A 19,622-nucleotide genomic window follows, 5' to 3' on the forward strand; every position below is an offset into this window, starting at 1 on the left:
TCGAAGAAGAATTTTAAAGGAAGTTTCAGGAAGAAAAAGAATCCGAAGCATAATTTCATGAGAATTTTTGAAGAATACTTCGGGAGTATGCTAAAAGGAGAATTACAATTATATCAGATAATTATTCCAGGAAAACATCAAAAAACCTCGGAAAAGAATTCCAGGAAAGTTCTGACTTGAATGCCAAATAATTACTAATGAGAAATCTATGGAATTTGTTACTTCACTGCAAGCGAATTCTTATGATACTTTGAAAGTGAGTAGAATTCCAAAGGAAGGATTGAAAATCTGAAATGGAATGAATTCATTGGAAATTCTGAGAATAATTCCAAAGGCATGAGCAATGAACATTTCAAGGTAATTCCGAAAAAAATCTACTGGAATTGAATTCCGAGGATGATTCCAACGAAATTTCAAGGGACATTTCAAGGGAATTGTTATCATGTGTTATCTAGTGACCAACATGGCTTGAGAACATTACGAAGTGGTACCCTACTCCAACCGCGGTACCATCGAACGGCGTTCGGTTACAACGAACCACTAACAACTATGATGCGTACATTTACGGCTGTCGAAGAATTATTCGAATTTGGGGAATCTTCATCTCGCTTTTTGGCACGGATTAGAAACACTTGAATTGTTTTAGCTTTAAGGTTGTTTCATGTAGACAATAGTCCGATGAATAAAATTAAATAATAATAATAATAATAATGTTCCGGTGATAATTTTTAGAGAATTTAGTTTAGGAGAGTTCCAAGGGCATTGTGAGGAGTATTTAAAGAACTTATGGGAGTCCAGAGCAAAACTTGAAGAAGTTCCTCCGGAGAAATCTTCTGTGAATTCCTAGGTAATACTGTATACATGATTAATAATTTGAAGAGCACTGTAGATTTAATTCAAAGAGTTGTTCTGCAGATAATTTTCAGGAGAATTATATAGCAAATTAAAATAAAACACCAGAAAGAGGTCTACGATCAGCTCTGATGGTATTCTGAGATGATTCAAGTAAATTCTTCAGAAAATACTGAAGAAATCCTGTAAACATTTCCAAGGTAATCATGATGGTTCCAATATAGAATATTTTTTTTTTTAGATATTGGACAAAAAGAAAGAATCAAGATCCAGGATTTCTAAAAATTGAATAAATTCATAAATTTTGAGATTTCATGTTTAGAAAATTTTATGATCCTGGATTAAGAAAAATCTGCATGGTTCAGGTAATTTATTTTTCTTTAACGTCCAAATAGTCAGAACAAATATCGAAGTGTTTACAATCGTAAAAACATCACTACTGTGTAAGTTTTTTTTTTTTAATTCTTTATTAAAGAGATTTTTAGCCTTAGGCTAGTTCATCTCTATACTACTGTGTAAGGAAGCACTACAATAGATCAAGCAAGTGGTCCCAGTAGTTACTAGCCCAACAAAAAAAGGAAGCACGGCAAAATTTATTTAAGTCTGGGTTAACGACCATTCGGCTTAATGGCCTCAGGGCGATAGTGCCACATCCAGAAATTAGTGGAACCATTGATATAGCATAGCATAGCATAGGACAAGCTGCACAAATTCGTAGGTGGTACGAGCTCCAAACTACTGTTAAGAAGAAGACCTACCTCCATCCGGTACTGTTAGGTAGTAATTTGGGAGTAATCACTACCTCTTAGACAAAGGATGTTTCTCCTTCCAGCAGTCCAGAGCTGTCCTGGCCACGTCCTTGCAACTGGTAAGGATGGGGAAGGAATATTAGCCCGACAATTACTTAAGAGAGATGCAGAGAACTCTACGACCCCTCATAAATATCACAGGAATTTAGGATTTTTTTAGTTGGAAGCTAGGCCATAGGTTAAGGCCTTGTTGTCCTCTGCTGTCCGAAGAAGTCGTCTCCACTCTACTTGATCCATGGCCACACTTCGCCAGCCTCGTAGTCTGCGAAGGGTCCGCAGGTCGCCTTCTACTTGTTCGATCCACCTTGCCCGCTACGCGCCTCTTCTTCATGTTCCTGTTGGGTCGCTTTCTAGAACCATTTTCACTGGGTCGTCGTGCGGCATTCTTACGACGTGCCCAGCCCACCGATGTGGACGATGGATGGTTCTCTCAGCAGCTGGTGCAATTCGTGGTTCATTCGCCTCCTCCACGTTCCGTCATCCATCTGCACTCCACCGTAGATGGCACGCAACAACTTCCGTTCGAAAACACCAAGGGCGCGTTGGTCTTCCACGAGGATAGTCCAGGTCTCGTGGCCGTAGAGGACCACCGGTCTAATCAGCGTCTTGTAGACAGTCAACTTCGTGCGGCGGCGAATTTTATTCGACCGGAGCGTCCTCCGGAGTCCAAAAAAGGCACGATTCCCTGCCATAATGCGTCTTTGAATTTCTCTGCTGGTATCATTTTCGGCGGTCACCAGTGAGCCCAAATACACGAACTCATCGACCACCTCGATTTCATCACCGTCAATCTGAACTCGGGGTGGGAGGCTAACATTGTCTTCCCTAGAACCTCTTCTTTTCATGTATTTTGTCTTTGATGCGTTGATGGCAAGTCCAATCCGCCTAGCTTCAGCCTTCAGTCTGATGTTCGTTTCCGCCATCGTCTCAAAGTTCCGTGCCATGATGTCGATGTCATCGGCGAAGCCAAGAAGCTGGATGAACTTCCTGAAGATCGTGCCACTCGTGTCTATCCCAGCTCTTCTGAGCTGCTGGCAATCATTATGTTTTTAAATAAGTCAGTAATAAAGCTAGATACTAGAGTTCATCTTTTGATACTGCCCGCTACCTAAATAAGAATTGTGTTGGGATTATTAGCGGAACCATTGACAAATTCAATATCAAGAGCTGGCAGCCCTATTACTTGTTAATAAATAGATTTAAATTAACTTATCAGAACTCTCATAAATGGATCCTTGATCGATTTTTCCACTTCATATGAGTAAATAAGGCTAGATGTTCCAGTAAATGAAGTATTTCTGCATTATTCTTAAAAATTTAGTTGATCAAAAAAATATTTCTTTTATTCTATAACTCAATGGTCCCTTCAATATCGAGTTATGGAGGGTTGACTGTATTTGGGTTTTTATTGTTTTAAATTTTTACTTTAAATAAATAAAGCATATTTTGTTTATTTTTTCCCAGAAAGACATTAATTTTTTACAAGTTTGTCTCAGACGTCATTCCGATCATAAATACCGTTTCCATGCTTACAAAATCCAAAATGGCCAAATTTTAGCAAAAATGTGCATAACATTAAGTTGCATACAAATCAGAGAAGGTCGATTCAAATTTAATATTTATTCGCTGTATCAAAAATAGTCTACGTTGTTTATGGACAGCACCCTAAAGAAACATTTATAAACTTTTGAATAAAAAAATCATTGGAAGTTATTTCCGGGACTGACTAAACATAGATAAAATGTTGTGTTAATCTTTAACTGACTGACGAATGGATTCCGTCGCAGAGCTCTGATTCGGGTTCGCTTTGCTACCATCGAGAAAAAAAAGGATAACATTGAATGACCATTACTGGGAAGTCGCGAATCGATGTACGTCGGTAACAGCACTTGCCGACCATCGTGACACCAATAAAATTCAAATTTCGCACAACGTTGGCATGCTAATTTGGACAAGGAATGCATCGGAATCCTCGCGCGAATCTTTCTCATTGAAAACGGTCATTGGTATATAGAATACGGTGGAAAACGATGAGCGACTGGTCCGGTACCGGTAAATCAAGTTAGAATTAGCATTTGTTGAACTTGAATATTTCGCCTATATTCAAATGACCTAACCCAATCCCAACTTGGGACCGCACGCGCTCAGAGTGGCGGCTCAGCAGCGAGGATGATTAATATTTAATGAACATTGCAGCCTTTTTCTGTTACAAGGTTGCACTGCCCGGAGAGGATCGTAAAATGAAACTCATTCCTGTTACTGCTGCTGCTGATGCTGCTGCTGCTGCTTTTACTGCAATTGCGAATCACATGATTTAATGATCTCACCGAAAAAGTCCCCCGCCCTCTCATCGAGTCCAAACCGAGCCATAACGTAAGCGATGAGATTTCCAAACGACTTTGTACTACATTGTTATCAACGTTCTTTGGGCGGAATTCCACCTTTAATGAGTCAATTCGTAAACTTGAAACCTCTTCAGGATGTCGTCAACATCATCAGCCAAAGTCAACGAAGGTGGTGGATGATGCAAGCGATCGTGTGACTTAATTTCCTTCCAAATATTGACACCTCCACGGTTCCGTCCAAGGGAGTGTTCCGGACCTTTATCAGCCGTTCGATATTTGCACGGCGCTCGGTGTTCACCAATTTTGAATCATATCTTCCCCGCTACAACGCACTTTTCAACTTTTTGGCTCAGCTAAGTACACTTATACCAAACCAAACCCGGTGGGTACTTATTGTGATAACGATTGAATTTGACGGAAAATCCCCACCCACACTCTTTTCGGTACGCTATCTACATCCGGCGGTTTGTCAATTTTCGCGCAATAGTGGAAATATCGGAACTGCACTTCACGAAGCGGCTCTCCGGACAGACATTAGTTTTCGATCGCGCGCGAAACTATTCGGACGGTACAGGAACCCGGGATTGATGAAGTGGTGTAGTGACATTGTGGAAACTATTTCGGAAATTCGGTAATTTTTTTTTTCTTCAAGTGACTTCGACGATCGTAGGCGACGAACTCGACAAGAGCTTGTTTACTGAATATCATGTAAGAAATCGCTACAGTGCCTTAGGTTATTAATAATATGTGGTGACATCGTGAACAAGTTAATGGGATAAATATTTTAGGTAATATTATATTGATTTAAAATCTCTCAGTGTTCTGATTTTTAATATAATGATTAAATTGACAGTTTCAAGATAAAACTTATCTTAGTGCATCATCACTCTAGCAGTTGGATTCTAATATAATCCTCCTCGCGGATTCCATCTTATGAACGCACCACTACTCAGCCCAGAGAACTTAACGAGCATATTGTGTGATTACCATTTTCAGCTTTCCAACTGAAATCGCTAATCAGTTTCATTAAAATTGTTTAGCTCCGCGGGAGAGCGGAAGTTTACAGCCAGTATAGAAGAATCTGCTAAGCTCTGTAAGCCTCAGCGAGAACTCGCTTTGCTATAGATGAAAGAGATTGCATAGGCTGACCGCCACCATCACCACCACCGACCGGGAGAATAATTATTAAAACTAACCTTTCATAAAACATCTATTAATATAATCGGTAAATTGCATGATATTTAAATTAATTAACACCCAGGGTGCCCGCCCTTCTCCCGCCCGAGCATCGTAAGAATAGGTCGGGTTCGGTAGAGATCGATGCGCTGAGATTCCGCGCTGCTGCTCAAACTGCTTCTGCTTTCTGCGGGCTAATCTGCAAAACGAGCGAACAAGTGTTCAGCGTTGGAAGCCCTCACGATCCGATGGAAGACAACGAATTGAAAGTGTAGGGTAGAGGGCAGTCTGAATTGAAGTGTGACTGTAATTACCATATTTGTACGATCAGATGATAGAGGGGTGAGAGAAACGGATAAATTATCTCTTGTACTCAAATTTAGCTCCGATACAAATGATATTTTCAAGAAGAATCCGTCCCATTTCCGGTGTTGCTTCCGATATGGTAAACTCAAATAACGTTTGATGAATTTAATTACTGGCCTATTAGCGGGGTTCTGCTGGACGTTGTAACCTTCGTTGCTGATTTTACAGGTACAACAACTTACCCTTAACATTTTTTCGAGAAGCCTTCACTGCCATCTATGGTTAAAAAACAGTCAATGCGTAATCGCAGACACGTGTAAATTGAGCCTATTTGGATAGCCAAAGAAGGGTGTGTTTTCGAGGGCAAGCTTAAATTGGTATGCTTAGCCGATGATCGGCAGTTAATGTTAACTAAATGGAAAATTACCGGTGAACTTGAAACATGTTTCGAAGTGAGCAAACAAACAAACTGAGCCTGTTCAGTTTTTTTGGTCACATTTTTCGGCAAATAAAAAAAAAATAATAACGTGATAATTGACAAAACTTATATCAAAAATTGATTTTCTGATACATTAGGCCGGAACAAATATCAAGTTTTTCTTTTGTCACACCCACCTTCCCCCCTCTTCAAAATTTTAGAATATCACCAAGGGGGAAATAAAATAAAACTTTCAGTGAATATTTATTTTTCGCAAATTCATTTGGGTATGGATACTCGCTTTGCTATATTTTATTATGTTGTTGTTGTTGTTGTTGTATCACCTTGTTCTTTTAAAGAATTTTCACATAAATTGGTACTTGACCCGTACGGCATGACAGGTCCTTGAAATCGGATCAGCCGGTTTCAGTTGTTGAAAACGGATTTTATCGAACATCATTCCTAATCTTGTTTGGCAACTCACTAGGTAAGCCACCTTCAATCTGATCGATCCCTCGTGTTCGTTGCACACATCTTCGTCTTGTCTCAGTCGGATTACTACAAAGAACCATTTTCAGTGGGTCGTTATCCGACATTATTACGATGTGCCCAGCCCACCGTAGTCGCCAGATTTTTACATTCGATCTACACTTCTTAACTTACAAACCTTCTGCAATGATACTTAATGATTCACTTATTTTCTACAGTGATTCAACAATTTCCGAGCTAAATCCAATCTTTGCAAAATTGGTTTAAAAATTTTAGAAGTGAGACCAAATCAGAAACGATTCAGGAAATTCCTAACTGAGGTGACACTTTTCAAAGCAGATTCAAAACTGAGTCTGAACTTTTTTGAAGTGAGTTCAAACTTTCGAATAAGTCATCAATATTTTTCAAACTGAGTCTCAACATTTCTGTTATGTTATTCAATCCTATCCTATGTCAAAACTTTCCTGAAGTGATTCAACATATTCCAAATCCAATCTTTAAAGAATTGGTTTCGCATTTTCTGAAGTGAGGCAACATTAGCTGATTAATCCTTTTCCTAAATGAATCCAAGGTTTCCTGCATTGATTCAACTTTTTTCCGAACTGAAACCAAACTAGTCAGAACGGGTTTGATATTTTCCTAAGTGAGCTCCAGATTTTTGTTAACTGCTTTGGCATTTGGCAAGGACACAATCTTGCTTATTGAAAGTGTAGGAAGTTTTCCTAAGTGAACCGACAATTTTTTGAGCTTAAATTTTTCAAATGGTGTCCAACCTTTTCTGAAGTGGTTCAAAACCTTCCTCAGGAAGTTCAAACTTTTCTGTTGAGTGATTGAATTATATTGAAAATTAGTCTGAGCTTTCCTGAAGTGATTTACCTTACTTTTAACGTAGATTCCGCTCCCTTAGATCCCTTCCTCGTTCTTGTGAGATTCAAATCCTTTGAAAATTAGGCTGCGATTTTAAAGAATGGACTTTCGTGTGTTCATACCTGATGGTAGATTTTTTTTAAAGCAAGCACAATTGTTGATAAAACTGGGTTTACATCCACAAAAGTAGTAATTTGGATTTCTTGATCAGCCAAGTTGGATTTTGGCTCCGTCCTTTGAAAAACAGGCTTGGATGTTATGGAATAGACCTTTGTGAGTTCATACGTGATGGTAGATTTTTTTGAAGCCAGGTTGGATTCCGGTTCAATCTTTTTGTGCTTGGATTTTTTAGAATGGAACTTGCTGAATACCGCAAGGACGAACCTGGTTAATATTCACAAAAGAAGGTATTTTCATAGAAAATTAATTTGTCTGTTTTTCCGAACTGAATTTTGGCTTCTATTTTTGAAAAATAGGCTTGTATTTTAATAGAAGTTGCTGAATCCATACGTGAGGGTGAATTTCTTTAATTTTTGAGAATACCGAGTTTAAATTCACAAAAGAACGTATTTTCATAAAAACTTTGATTTTCTGTTCTGCCAAGTTAAATTTCGGCTCCGATCTTTGAAAATAGACTTGAATTTTATAGAATGGACTTTCCTGAATCCATACGTGATGGTAAATTTTTTGAAGCATGTTCAATTTTTTAGAAAACTGGGTTTAAATTCTCAAAAGTACGTATTTTTTTATAGAAATTTGGGTTTCTTTTTCAGCCAAGTTGAATTTCGGCTCTTTCCTTTGAAAAATAGGAGTGGATTTTACCGAATTGCTGAATCCATCCGTATTTTCATAGAAACTTGGTTTTTCGGTTCTACCAAATTGCATTTTGCCTCATATCTTTGAAAAATAGGCTTGTATTTTTTAGAATGGATCTTGCTGAATCCATACGTGAAGGTTGAACCGGGTTTGTAATTCGAAAAGGTTTTTTTTTGTTTTCCTTTTCTGCTAAGTTGGATTTTGATACTGTCCTTTGAAAGTTATGCTTAGATTTTATAGAATTGACCTTGCTGAATTCATATGTGATGATTATTTTTTTAAGCACACCCAAAGCCAGGTGTAAATTGACAAAACTTCGTATTTTCGTTAAAATTTGGTTTTTATGTTCAGCCAAGATGGATTTTAGCTCCTTTCTTTAAACATTACGGTTGGATTTTGTTGAATAGACCTTCCTGAATCCATACGTCTAGTAAGATTTGTTGAAGCACGAACAATTGTTGAGAAAACTGAGTTATATTTGGATAGGGAGGAAGTATCGAAAACAGAACGTTTTTTTTTCATAAGAACTGTTACGTTTGTGGTATTCCGCTTGATGGTATTGATGGAATTTATCAATACTTAAAAATCAATTGCTTTGATCCTATTCATCTACATTATTACCAATGTTCTTCCTTGAAAGGATACAAAAACTTATGCGCGAAATGCCTTGTTGATAACTCGAGTGTTACACATAATAAAGTCAACATTTGTGGCATTAGTGTCAAAAATCACGGCTTCAAAGAAGTATAAGGCTAAAGCGGAGGCTAAGAAAAAAATTTAGTGTTTGAAATATAGCTTGGTTTAGATATAATGTAAAACGAATTTTAAATGTTTTATTTTTTTTTTGGTTTATTTTTTATCCCCCCCCCCCCTCGACTGGTGCGAGCATCGAGTGACAAAAGAAAAACTTGTGATTTGTTCCGGCCTTATTAAACAAAAAAGAAACTACCTCAATCTAGCTCGGTAAAATCTCCAACAGCCGATTACCACGACAACTGTACTACTGGGCTAAATATCATAGGGGAAATGACTCTAATGTTGGCCTATTGATCTAAAGATTGGGCCCATCGACACAAATTTCTCCTGTTCTTCAATTGTTCTAAGAGCAATACGCCATCTCGGCCAGTGCACAGTGGTCCAGAAACCGTATTTAGGTGGAATATATTGTTTGCGCCAAAATCATTAGTTTTAGGTATAAAGTAGCGTTTTTCAATTGATGAGTCACGACGCACTTGTGGATCGCGGGCAGCCCCCAGGTGTAGGGTTCAAAATTTGACCGAAAGTTCTTGTTCTACAGCGTTTGTCAATTTTAAATATTCAAAAAATTTGCATTTTTCGTGAGCTTTCTCAAAACATTCTGTGTATAATTTTTGCAGAAAGACTTTATTTCGATCAGAATTTTTAATTTTGTGCTACAATTTATTAAAAAATTGCAAAGACGCCATTTTGAAAAAAAATGCAGGATCCAAAATGGTCGAATTTATGCAACAATGTGAATGATTGCTCATAAGATCTTGAAGGGTAAATTCTGAGAAAGTCAGGACAGTTCCATGAATTAAAAAAAAAAATCCCGAGCTTGATGAAGATCAGAGAACTTCATAACAGTTACATCAAATTTAAAAATTTTACTAGAACTAGTTATAAGATATCTTCTAGTAAGTTTAAAGATCTATAAAAAACGGCTAGAGAGCTTCGGAAAAGTTTTGAGAAATTCAGGCCATACACATACGTAGTTTGGGGAATTCCTAAAATTTCAGATTTTTTTTTTTTTTTTTGAAAAGTTTCGGGCTGTTCAATTATGTAAAAAAAACTGCAAGAACTTGACCGATGCTCGAAGAATAATGTCCAGAAAATTTCAAAGAATTTGCAGATTTACAAAATTTGATCCGCGAAAATTTGAGATTTCTCAAAAGAAATCCGCGACTTTTCAACTTTTCGACTTTTTCGCGGATTAGAAAAACAAAAACTGATTTCATTTCTTAAAAATACCATTTGTATTACTAGGGGAAATGGATGTAATGTCGGCCTAAATGCCCCTAATTTGGGCCCATACATAAATTCAGCACTGGACTAAATTTTCAATAGCGACCAAAAATATCCATTAGAGTACCGTCCCAATGACGCGTTCATCTAGATAAAATTAATAAAAAAGCAGATTTTTAGCGATGGACTCAATCTTAGATCCATAGACCAACATTAGAGCCATTTCCCCTACCATTTATATTACTACTACATTGCATTTATAGATTACTAGCTGAGTGTGCCCGGCCTTGCTCAGGATTCAATATTAGCTTGAGTTTATGCGCCAATTAAATAAAAAGCATGCTATATTGTACGTACCCCCCCCCCCTCTTATCTAAGGGGCTACCTCCTATGACCTCCACATGCCAAATTTGGTTCTATTTGCTGGATTAGTTCTCGAGGTATGCAGAAATTTCTGATTCATTTGTATGGGAGCCCCCGCCCCTTATAGAATCGAACCCAGCCACCTCGTGCATGGACTTGCTTCGTAGCTGCGCTTTTTCGATTGACGTAAGGGTATATCGTTTGAAGCCTTTGAAAAAAAAAATAACAATGAATCATCTTCAGATATTTATGTTCTTGGTAATATAAATTCTTAGTATTTGGTTAACATAATAAAACAACCTTACATTATGAGATTCCATGTATACCTTATTACGTTGATTTTCAATTTCATTCTATTACTATTTATCACTTTCATTATTCACTTTCAATATTCACTTTCACTATTCACTTTTATTATTCACTTTCACTATTCACTTCCACTATTCGCTTTCACTAATCTAATCTAATCTAATCTAATCTAATACAAACGCAGCCAGTACGAGAAAGCATCCTGGAAAATGATTAGGTTAGATGAGGTCTAATCATTTTTCTTGTCTAATTGATGTTTACAGCATATCTGAGATGATTCTGTGACACTACCCCGAATGTCACTACCCCGAACGCCGTTACCCCGAACGGTACACTACCCCGAACGCCGTTACCCCGAATAGTGCACGGTCCATACAAATTTTAAAAATTTTGTATGGAAAATTGTCTACGCAGGGGGGGAAGGGGGGGGGGGGTCAAGAATCCCAAAAAAACTGTCTACGTAGTTAATGAACAGCCCCTTAATGGCTCAAGGGGGTTTCCCATCTTTGGAAATATAACAATAGGAAATAATTAATTCTTTGGATATACGATAAAGAAGGGAATATTCCCTTCTTTTAATATATAAAAGAGAAAATAATCAATTCGTTAAATATATGATAAAGAAGGGAATATTCCCTTCTTTGAAAATATAACAAAAGGAAATAATTAATTATTGGATGAACGATAAAGAAGGGAATACTCCTTTCTTTGAATATATAAAAAGAAAATAATTTATTCTTTGGATGTATGATAAAGAAGGGAAGGGAATATTCCCTTCTTTTAATATATAAGGAAAATATGTAATCAATAGCTTTTGGCAAGGGATTCGGGGTAATGACCATTTGGGATAATAACGTGTGGAATAATGTTATAAATTTGTAATCGATAGTTCAACGTTCCATGCACCGATTTTTCATTCCATAACGAGAAATTCTTCAACTCAGGTCTAGACTCAGGTCGAACAATTCTTTGATAAGGTTTAACAGTTTCCGACTGGTATTCCATATTGAATTGGATTGCATATTAGACCCTTTGACTTTTTAAATGGTGAACGAAGTGCTAGAAAACTTGAAGGTTGTCATTTTCTAAAGAGCTTTAAAATGGTTTGGAATTGATAAATACATAGTTCCATAAAAGTAAACGTAGTGTATCATCAATTTAGTAAAGTGAAACTAATCAGAGAGTTTAATCACAGACAACAGACATAACACTTTGAAAAAGTTTTTCTTGAAAACATAGTATCTCAAAACATAGGACCTCAGTAACGACATCTCTCGGGCTTCTCGCGTAAAACAAGCTTGCTCGCTTGCAAGCTTCAAAATTCCAATAAAAAATTATCATTTGTATTCAGTATAAATTCCAAAACGAAATTTCCTTCTAAAAATGTACCCTTCTTTTGACCCCTTGCTGTTCTTTCATTTGTCCTAATTTCGGGGTAATGGCCATTCGGGGTAGTAGGACATTCGGGGTAGTGGCATTCGGGGTAATGGCGTTCGGGGTTATGGCGTTCGGGGTAGTGACATTCGGGGTAGTGTCACAGAATCATCTGAGATATGATATAAACATCAATACGGCCAGGCCTACTGCGTTGTATTTACCGCAAAGATGATTCTTGGAAATTAATGGGAACATTTATTGAATCTACAGGGGTGGAAGGATGCGTGGACATACCGTACCAAACGCTCCGAGTTACTGTGTGTAGTTGTGTGTAATGTGTAAATATTTGTACAATATAGAAGAATCATGCAATGGAAGGATCTTACCGAATTTTCTCCTATGTTGGTAATGATTCTTTTGCGCTTAAAAGTTTCGTTGGATGCATCCGCTCCTCCGATCGGGAGGTTGCAGAAAAATCTAAACAGCCGGTTTGCTATCGGCCTTGCATGTCCAAAAGCCAATCTCGTGACAGGCGAGCTCTAGCGAATGATTAATCACCCCTCCAAAGAAATATGCCACCAGGAAAATCATCTTCCACGATTGGTCTTTCAGTATGAACAACATCGCAAACTGCGTTAGCACCATGGCACCAGCCACAAACTTGAACCGCGGATCATAACTTTTGCAGGATAATCTTCCTTCGACTGGCGTGCGGTTTCTCGGTGTAAAACCACTCGAAATCCGTCCTGGACACGTGCTGGCCGATTGCGGTCACTACTTGATTGCTTGAGAAATACTCCCAAAATGAAAAAAAAACCGAATTTCACAACACTGCTTCACGTAGAATAGTGAAGACGCTCAAAAGTAAAAGTACACAGCCCCGGCTGCAGTATCGATGATACCGACCTGGAATTATCCTTAGCTTAGCCATAAAAGTCTGCACTCGCGAACTTCTTTAGAAAAAACGCGACGAAAAAACATAGACGAACAATTTGACAACCGGAAAATTTTCACGTCCGTGTAGCACTTTCACTATTCACTTTCACTATTCACTTTCACTGATCACTTTCACTATTCACTTACACTATTCACTTTCACTATTCACTTTCACTATTCACTTTCACTATTCACTTTTCACTTTTCACTTTTCACTTTCACTTTTCACTATTCACTATTCACTTTTCACTATTCACTATTCACTATTCACTTTCTTTATCTTTAAAAAACTATAACAGATAAGTATTTCGTTTACTACCTACTTGCAAAACTTCTTCAGTGCACAATGGTCCCAAAGCCTTTAGGAATGCAAGGCGCCCAAACCATCACTTTTAGTTATATGGTGTCCTCGGGAAAGTTTCTTCATATTTTTGGCCATTTTTTTTTTATGTTAGTGAAATTAGAGTGGTCCATAAAATTGGTGAATTGAAAATACAAACTATTTTTATTATTTGAGATAGACCAATGCAATATTCTAACAAGTTTTAGAGCAATCCTTTCGAAGTAACTTTGCTCAAGATACCATCTATCTATCTCTTTTGGTTCATGAGTTTGATTGTTTTAAACGAGAAATGAACGTATGAAAAGATATTCAAAGAAAACTGTTTTTTAGGGGCCACCCTAACCTGCTTGTTAAAAAAATCATAGCCCGTGAACCATAAGAGATAGAAATATGGTATCTTCAGCAAAAAGTTTTATCTTTTTATGATAGTGAAATTAGGGTGGTCCATAATTGGTGAATTGAAAATACAAACTTTTTTATTATTTAATAACAAAGTTGTAGAAAAATCAATTTGAAGCAATTTCTATCTCTTATGGTTCATGACCTATGATTATTTGAAAAAAAAGCAGTTTAGGGTGGCCCCTAGAAAATAGACATTCTTTAAATATCATTTAATTCGTTCATTTTTCGTAAAAACTTTGTTCTAGATACTTTTAGAACTTTTGATGACGCATATTTTTGCTGAAGCAACTAAGTTTTATCTCTTTTATTTGAAAATTTATGGCTCTCGCAGTTTTTTAACCAAAAATTAAGACAAAAGCGATCTTGCCTTTAACTTTCAAACAAAAAAGATGGCAACCTGGTTGCTTCAGCAAAAATATGCGTCACCAAAAGTTCTGAAAGTGTCCACAACAACGTTTTTACGAGAAATGAACGTTTGAATATAAAATCGATTTTTTAGCAGCCACCCTAACCTGCTTGCTTAAAATAATCATAACTCATGAACCATAAGAGATAGAAGTTTGATGTCCTCAGCAAAGTTGCTTCAAATTGATTGTTCTACAACTTTTTAAAACACTGCATTATGGTGTATCTCAAATAATAAAAAAAAAGTTTGTAATTTCAAATGACCAATTTTATGGACCACCCTAATTTCACTTGCATAAAAACATCGGCCAAAAATATGAAGAAACTTTCCCGAAGACACTATATACGGCTATGGGACCATTGTGCAGGTCTTGCGGCCAGGCATGGAAAATCATTTGCATTCATTTCGTGCATTCATTTACATTCATTTGCCCCTAACTTTTTTTCATCAACAGCAATCCGCAAAATGATATATAGAGCTTTAGTAAGTTTTGTTATTAGCTACAACTTTTGCCCATAACTCAAATCTGTATCTCTTATGCATCACAAATTAGAGCGGGTAGAACTTGTTACTGTTTTTTAGTGAATGTAAAATACATTCACTGAAATACAATAGTGACTTCTGTTCGCTCTGGTTCGTCATACATAAGAGATTAGGATCTGAGTTGTTAACAAAAGTTGTAGCTAATAACAAAACCTACAAAAGCTTTATACAACTTTATATAGTTAGGGGCAAATGAATGTAAATGAATGCACGAAATGAATGCAAATGATTTTCCATGCCTGCTTGCGGCATTCTATCACTAGACACTGAAGAAGTTTGCAAATAGTAAATGAAATACGTTACACAGGGTGGGCAGTGAATTTTCATTTTAAAATTCCCGGTTTTCCCGGTTTAAATCTTTAAAAAAATCCGTTTGTTAATATACAACAAAAAAACGAAACGAACGTTCTGAAGAAATTTACTGAAAGGACAAAAAATGTGCTTTAAGAAGATTCCCAAGATTCTGGGGCTTTAAAATTTGAGTAGTGTCTAAAACTAGAAATTATTATCAAAATTTGTGATTAATAACAATCTTCGTGATGCAATATTTGGAGTAAAAATAATTAAAATGTGAAATTTTGAAAAATTTCAAGATCACAGATATGAAAAATTAAATAAATATCATACTTATGAGTCGTGAAGTCATAATTGTGACGCTCTGAGACTTGGAAGCATTTTAAGGGTTATAACAAATTACAGAACAATCTATAGAATCTAGCAGACAAAGCCTGGAATTTTTAGTAAAATGTAAAAGAATTCAAAGTATTGATTTCAAACAAATATTGAGAAGAATTCCCACACAGTTTTCGAAGAAGTTATGAGCGGAATTCCAGAATTACTCTGACATGAAATCCTTGGAAATTGTTAGATGAATCTGGAATTTCTGTGGAGAAGAATGCAAATCTCAATTAAATTGTTAGGTAATTTTAGAAGATTTTAAAAGGGGTTATGAAAAACAATACTTTGAGGAAAATTCCTACGTTATTCTGAGGAGATTTTTATGGGGATCGTGAAGAAAATTAAAGATGAATTTTAAGAAGAATTCCATGAGAATTATAATCAGAATTCAACAAGAAACAGAGTTCTTAGAATGTTCTGGCAATAATTTCGACCCTAGTGCGAAAGATTCATCACAGAACTCCAACAAAATTGATTGCAAAAATTTTACTGATAATTAGAAAGAAATTCTTTAAAATACTCCGAAGGGTTTCTAAATAAAATTTCGAAAAATTTCTGCTGTTTTAAACAGAGTTGAAATAAAAATTTTGAAAAGATTTTCAAAGGAATCAAAGTCTCCGGATAGGCTCAAGGGAATTCTAAGAAGGATTCCAATTAAATTCTTAGAAGGAGTTGCAAGGAAATTCCAAAAAAAATTCAACGGTATTTATTACGCGGAGTGTTTTCTGGTTTATTTCAGAACAATTTCAAGATAATTCAGAGCAGAATTCCAAGCTAATTCTGGAATTCATGTCATGAGAATTTTGAACAACGAAAAATTAAACCCCAGGAGAAGAATAATTCAGTTTCGGTTTTTACAAATATTTGTCTCCAAAGTCCAGCATCTTCAATATTTTCTTTTAAGGACCATGAAATTGAAATTGAGACGACGAAAATCAATTTGTAATATTGCTGAGTGATTAAATTCTAAAAACAATAAGACGGGAAATTGAAGAAAATTATGCAGCAAATAGAGCAAGACATTCATTTGGTAAAAAATCACTCTGTTTTAATGGTTTATACTGAAATTCTGGTGTTAAAATTTGCACCTATGGTATGGTTAATTTATTTTCCCGGTTCTCTCGCCGAATTCCCGGGTTTTCCCCGGTTACTTTTCGAATTCCCGGATATTTCCCGGTATTCCCGGTTTGCTAACCACCCTGGTTACAGTTTAGCGATAGTGAAAGTGAAGTGAAAGTTATTCAATAGAATTAAAAGGAAAATCAACGTAATAAGGTACACAATTATTCTACTAAAACGTTCATTCTCAAGTAACCATTTCGGTTTACAAGGGTTCTGTAGACCATGATTTAGACTTGTAGCATGCTTTAAAACCTCTATAAAACTTGCAATGTTACTTGGGCTTAATCAAGTTAGAGATTCTATTGAAAAAAGCGGTGTAGCGTTTCTGAAACATTATTTTAAAACATTTTGGCATTTTCACTTGAAATCCAAATTAGTTAGTTATCTTTATTAAGGAGACTTTCAGCCGAACGCTGGTTCGTCTCCGGCATGAAATCCAAATTGATTTGAAAATGATGAACATCCAAGTTCCAATAAAAAAATGAATTACAATGCAAAAAATAATAATTTAAGGTCGTCATTTTTAAGAACAATAAATACTGAAAAAAAATAAGGAGAAGTCTGAATTCCGAGGATAGTTCCAACAAAATTTTGAGGGACATTGTCCTTTAGGTTTTGCTGAGGGTCCAATTTTTTTGTTCCATGATGAGATAGAAAAATATATGTTGACATGTAAATTTTCTTTAAAATCTAAGCAAAAAACCGGATTTTCTTGAATTTTTGAAAAATTTTCCCATTATTTTTAGAAAAATAAAAAAGTACCGAAAAAACATTAAACTCCATAATGCAAGAATTTTTAGAGACAGGGGAAACGCTCCTATAGTTACGATAGGTTAGAAGCGTTAGGTTCCTGAAGTTGTGCATGGAGACTCAATACACAATTATAGGAACCTAACGCTTCTAACGCACCGTAACTATAGGAACGTTTACACTATATTAATTTAAATCATCCAACATGAGCAACGAGAATTGCTCATTTTTCTGTACTGAAATTTAGCGTCAGGTTCACTTACAATATTTGATTTTTTTTTAATAATTCAACAATTCAAAGCCATAACAAATATTAGTCTCACCACCGAATCAGCATTGATAACTCGATCAGAGATAGAACCTTGCATACCTGAAAAAGAAGAAAAAGAAAGTAAACTGTTAAGTAACACAATGGCACAATTTTCGGAACATACTGCAATCATAGAAAAATGAGAAAATTCCCTTTGTGGTGGTAATTGGATTTTAATTCACGTAAACCAGCGACCGCCAATTGCACCGACTCCCAATCATAACAAAACCAAATCCACATTCATGACTTCTTTAACGGTGGAGCAAACTTTCAATGCGGCCACGAAAACCGTCAGTGTAGGTCGTCGTCACACCTTCGGATTCCGGGAATTTCGAAAGGGTGGCGCGGTATCCGTTTTTCGTGGTATCCCCATCCTGGCCCACTATGCATTGTAGGCAGAACACCGAGTGCGGCATGATTCCGTTGATGATGCCAATCAGAGTTTCAAAATCGGCCAACCCCTCGCACCGTGTGGGTCGCACCCATGATTTATCTCAGCACGCAAGAAGCAGGAATCGCGTGCAAGCACGCGTCGTTAGTTTGGGTTCATTATGTGTAGTTTATAACATTGGCACTCCAGTCACTGATTGACGGCTAGCACAAGGGAATCCCTGCACAAAAATATGGGAAATCAAATTGAACGATAGTATTGAGTAAAGGTATTTACCTTACATTGTACGGTACCTGTACGGTTTTGATGCTCATCAATTTTGATTGAACACGACCTTCTCCGATTTGCATGAAATGTTGCTATGGGCAATTATTCACATTTTTGCATTTTGGATCTAGCTAAATTTTAAAAATGACGCCCTAGAAATTTTTCGAAAATTGTAATTGTAATTCTCGCGTAACATTTGAAAAAGTCCTATGAACATTTGTAAATAGAACTTGAAGTCACAGAAAGTTTGCAGAACATTCCAAAAAAATTGCTGAATTTTCCAGAAGATTGCAGTTTTCCTGGAGTTCTTAAAAATATTCTGTATGTATCAAAACTTTCCATAAGTTCGTTAAAAAAATTCAGGAATTCACAAAAAAATTCTTCAAGTCTAAATCATGGTCTACAGAACTCTCATAAAACCAAAATTGTGTTACTTGGGCGTTGAGGTTTGGGGAACTCCATCGAAGTTTTCAAAATTTGGGGGATCTCTGTTGAAATTCTGAAAACACTTTTTAGTCCTTGTTGATTCAATGATGTTTGGGATTTTTTTTTTTTATTATTGCAGGGATTTTAGAATTTTTCCTATTGGAACTTTCCTAAATTTCTGAGAAGAGTTCCCTGGAGTTATGAGAAGAACTTTTCTAGAGTTCTTCTTTCGTTTATTTAACGTCGGTCTCTGTTCCGCAATCTAGTGCCATCACCGACGGACATCGATTGCCATCCATTGACGACAATCGAATGTGCAGGAAGGCAGCTTCCACACCTTCAAACACACATGGGCCTGGACTAACTGCTTTGCTTCCCTTCCGAAGGAAGACGTGACCTGAGATTTTTATGCCTCAGAAAAATACCACTGACCTCGGCTGGGATTGAACCCAGACCCATTGGGTCACGTGTAAGCAGTCACGCTTACCACTACACCACCGGCGCCGGCATTTTTCTAGAGTTCGTAGATGTACTTTAAAAAAACTTCAGAAAAGATCTTCGCTGAAGTATTGGGAATTGGGAAGAAGTTCCCTGGAATTCAGGGATGAACTTCTGGGAAGTTCTGGGAAGAATATCTCTGAAATTTTGGGAATCATTTCTCCGAAGCTTTGTGAGGAACTCTTCTAAAGTTCTGCGAAGTAGTTTCCCTAGCAAACACGGTTGAGACAACTTGTATGTGACTTATTTTAGTCACAATCAAGTTGCTGCAAGATCCTGCCACAGCTTTGTGCTGTTTGGGTTTCTGAAGTTCTGAGAAGAACTTCCCCAAAGTTTTGAGAAGAACTTGACTCAAATTTTAAGAAGAAAATCCCTCTAATTCAGGGATGAACTTTCCTTCTTTTTTTTCCTTTGGTTTGTTTTTTCCGTCGATCTTGTTT

The 19,622-nt window shown here is 36.6% G+C and overlaps 3 protein-coding genes across 5 annotated transcripts in view; 2 read left to right on the forward strand and 1 right to left on the reverse strand.

Moving 5' to 3' along the window:
• The window catches only part of LOC135698296 (zinc finger protein 595-like), a 195,581-nt gene that overhangs the window by 171,774 nt on the left and 4,185 nt on the right, over nucleotides 1-19,622 (forward strand). The window lies entirely within an intron of this gene.
• The window catches only part of PAPLA1 (Phosphatidic Acid Phospholipase A1), a 198,642-nt gene that overhangs the window by 54,129 nt on the left and 124,891 nt on the right, over nucleotides 1-19,622 (reverse strand). The window lies entirely within an intron of this gene.
• The window catches only part of LOC135698295 (uncharacterized), a 139,928-nt gene continuing 123,481 nt past the window's right edge, over nucleotides 3,176-19,622 (forward strand). The window contains exon 1 of one of the 2 annotated variants that reach the window (XM_065218205.1): nucleotides 3,176-4,794. The gene's annotated coding sequence lies outside the window, so the exon portion shown is untranslated. The remainder of the gene's footprint in view (nucleotides 4,795-19,622) is intronic. The other variant, XM_065218207.1, reaches the window with a different exon arrangement.

The sequence above is a fragment of the Ochlerotatus camptorhynchus genome, unplaced genomic scaffold, assembly GCF_037179485.1.
Source record: "Ochlerotatus camptorhynchus isolate MF236.1 unplaced genomic scaffold, CSIRO-AGI_Acam_v1.1 ptg000084l, whole genome shotgun sequence".
Taxonomy (NCBI): Eukaryota; Metazoa; Arthropoda; class Insecta; order Diptera; family Culicidae; genus Ochlerotatus; species Ochlerotatus camptorhynchus.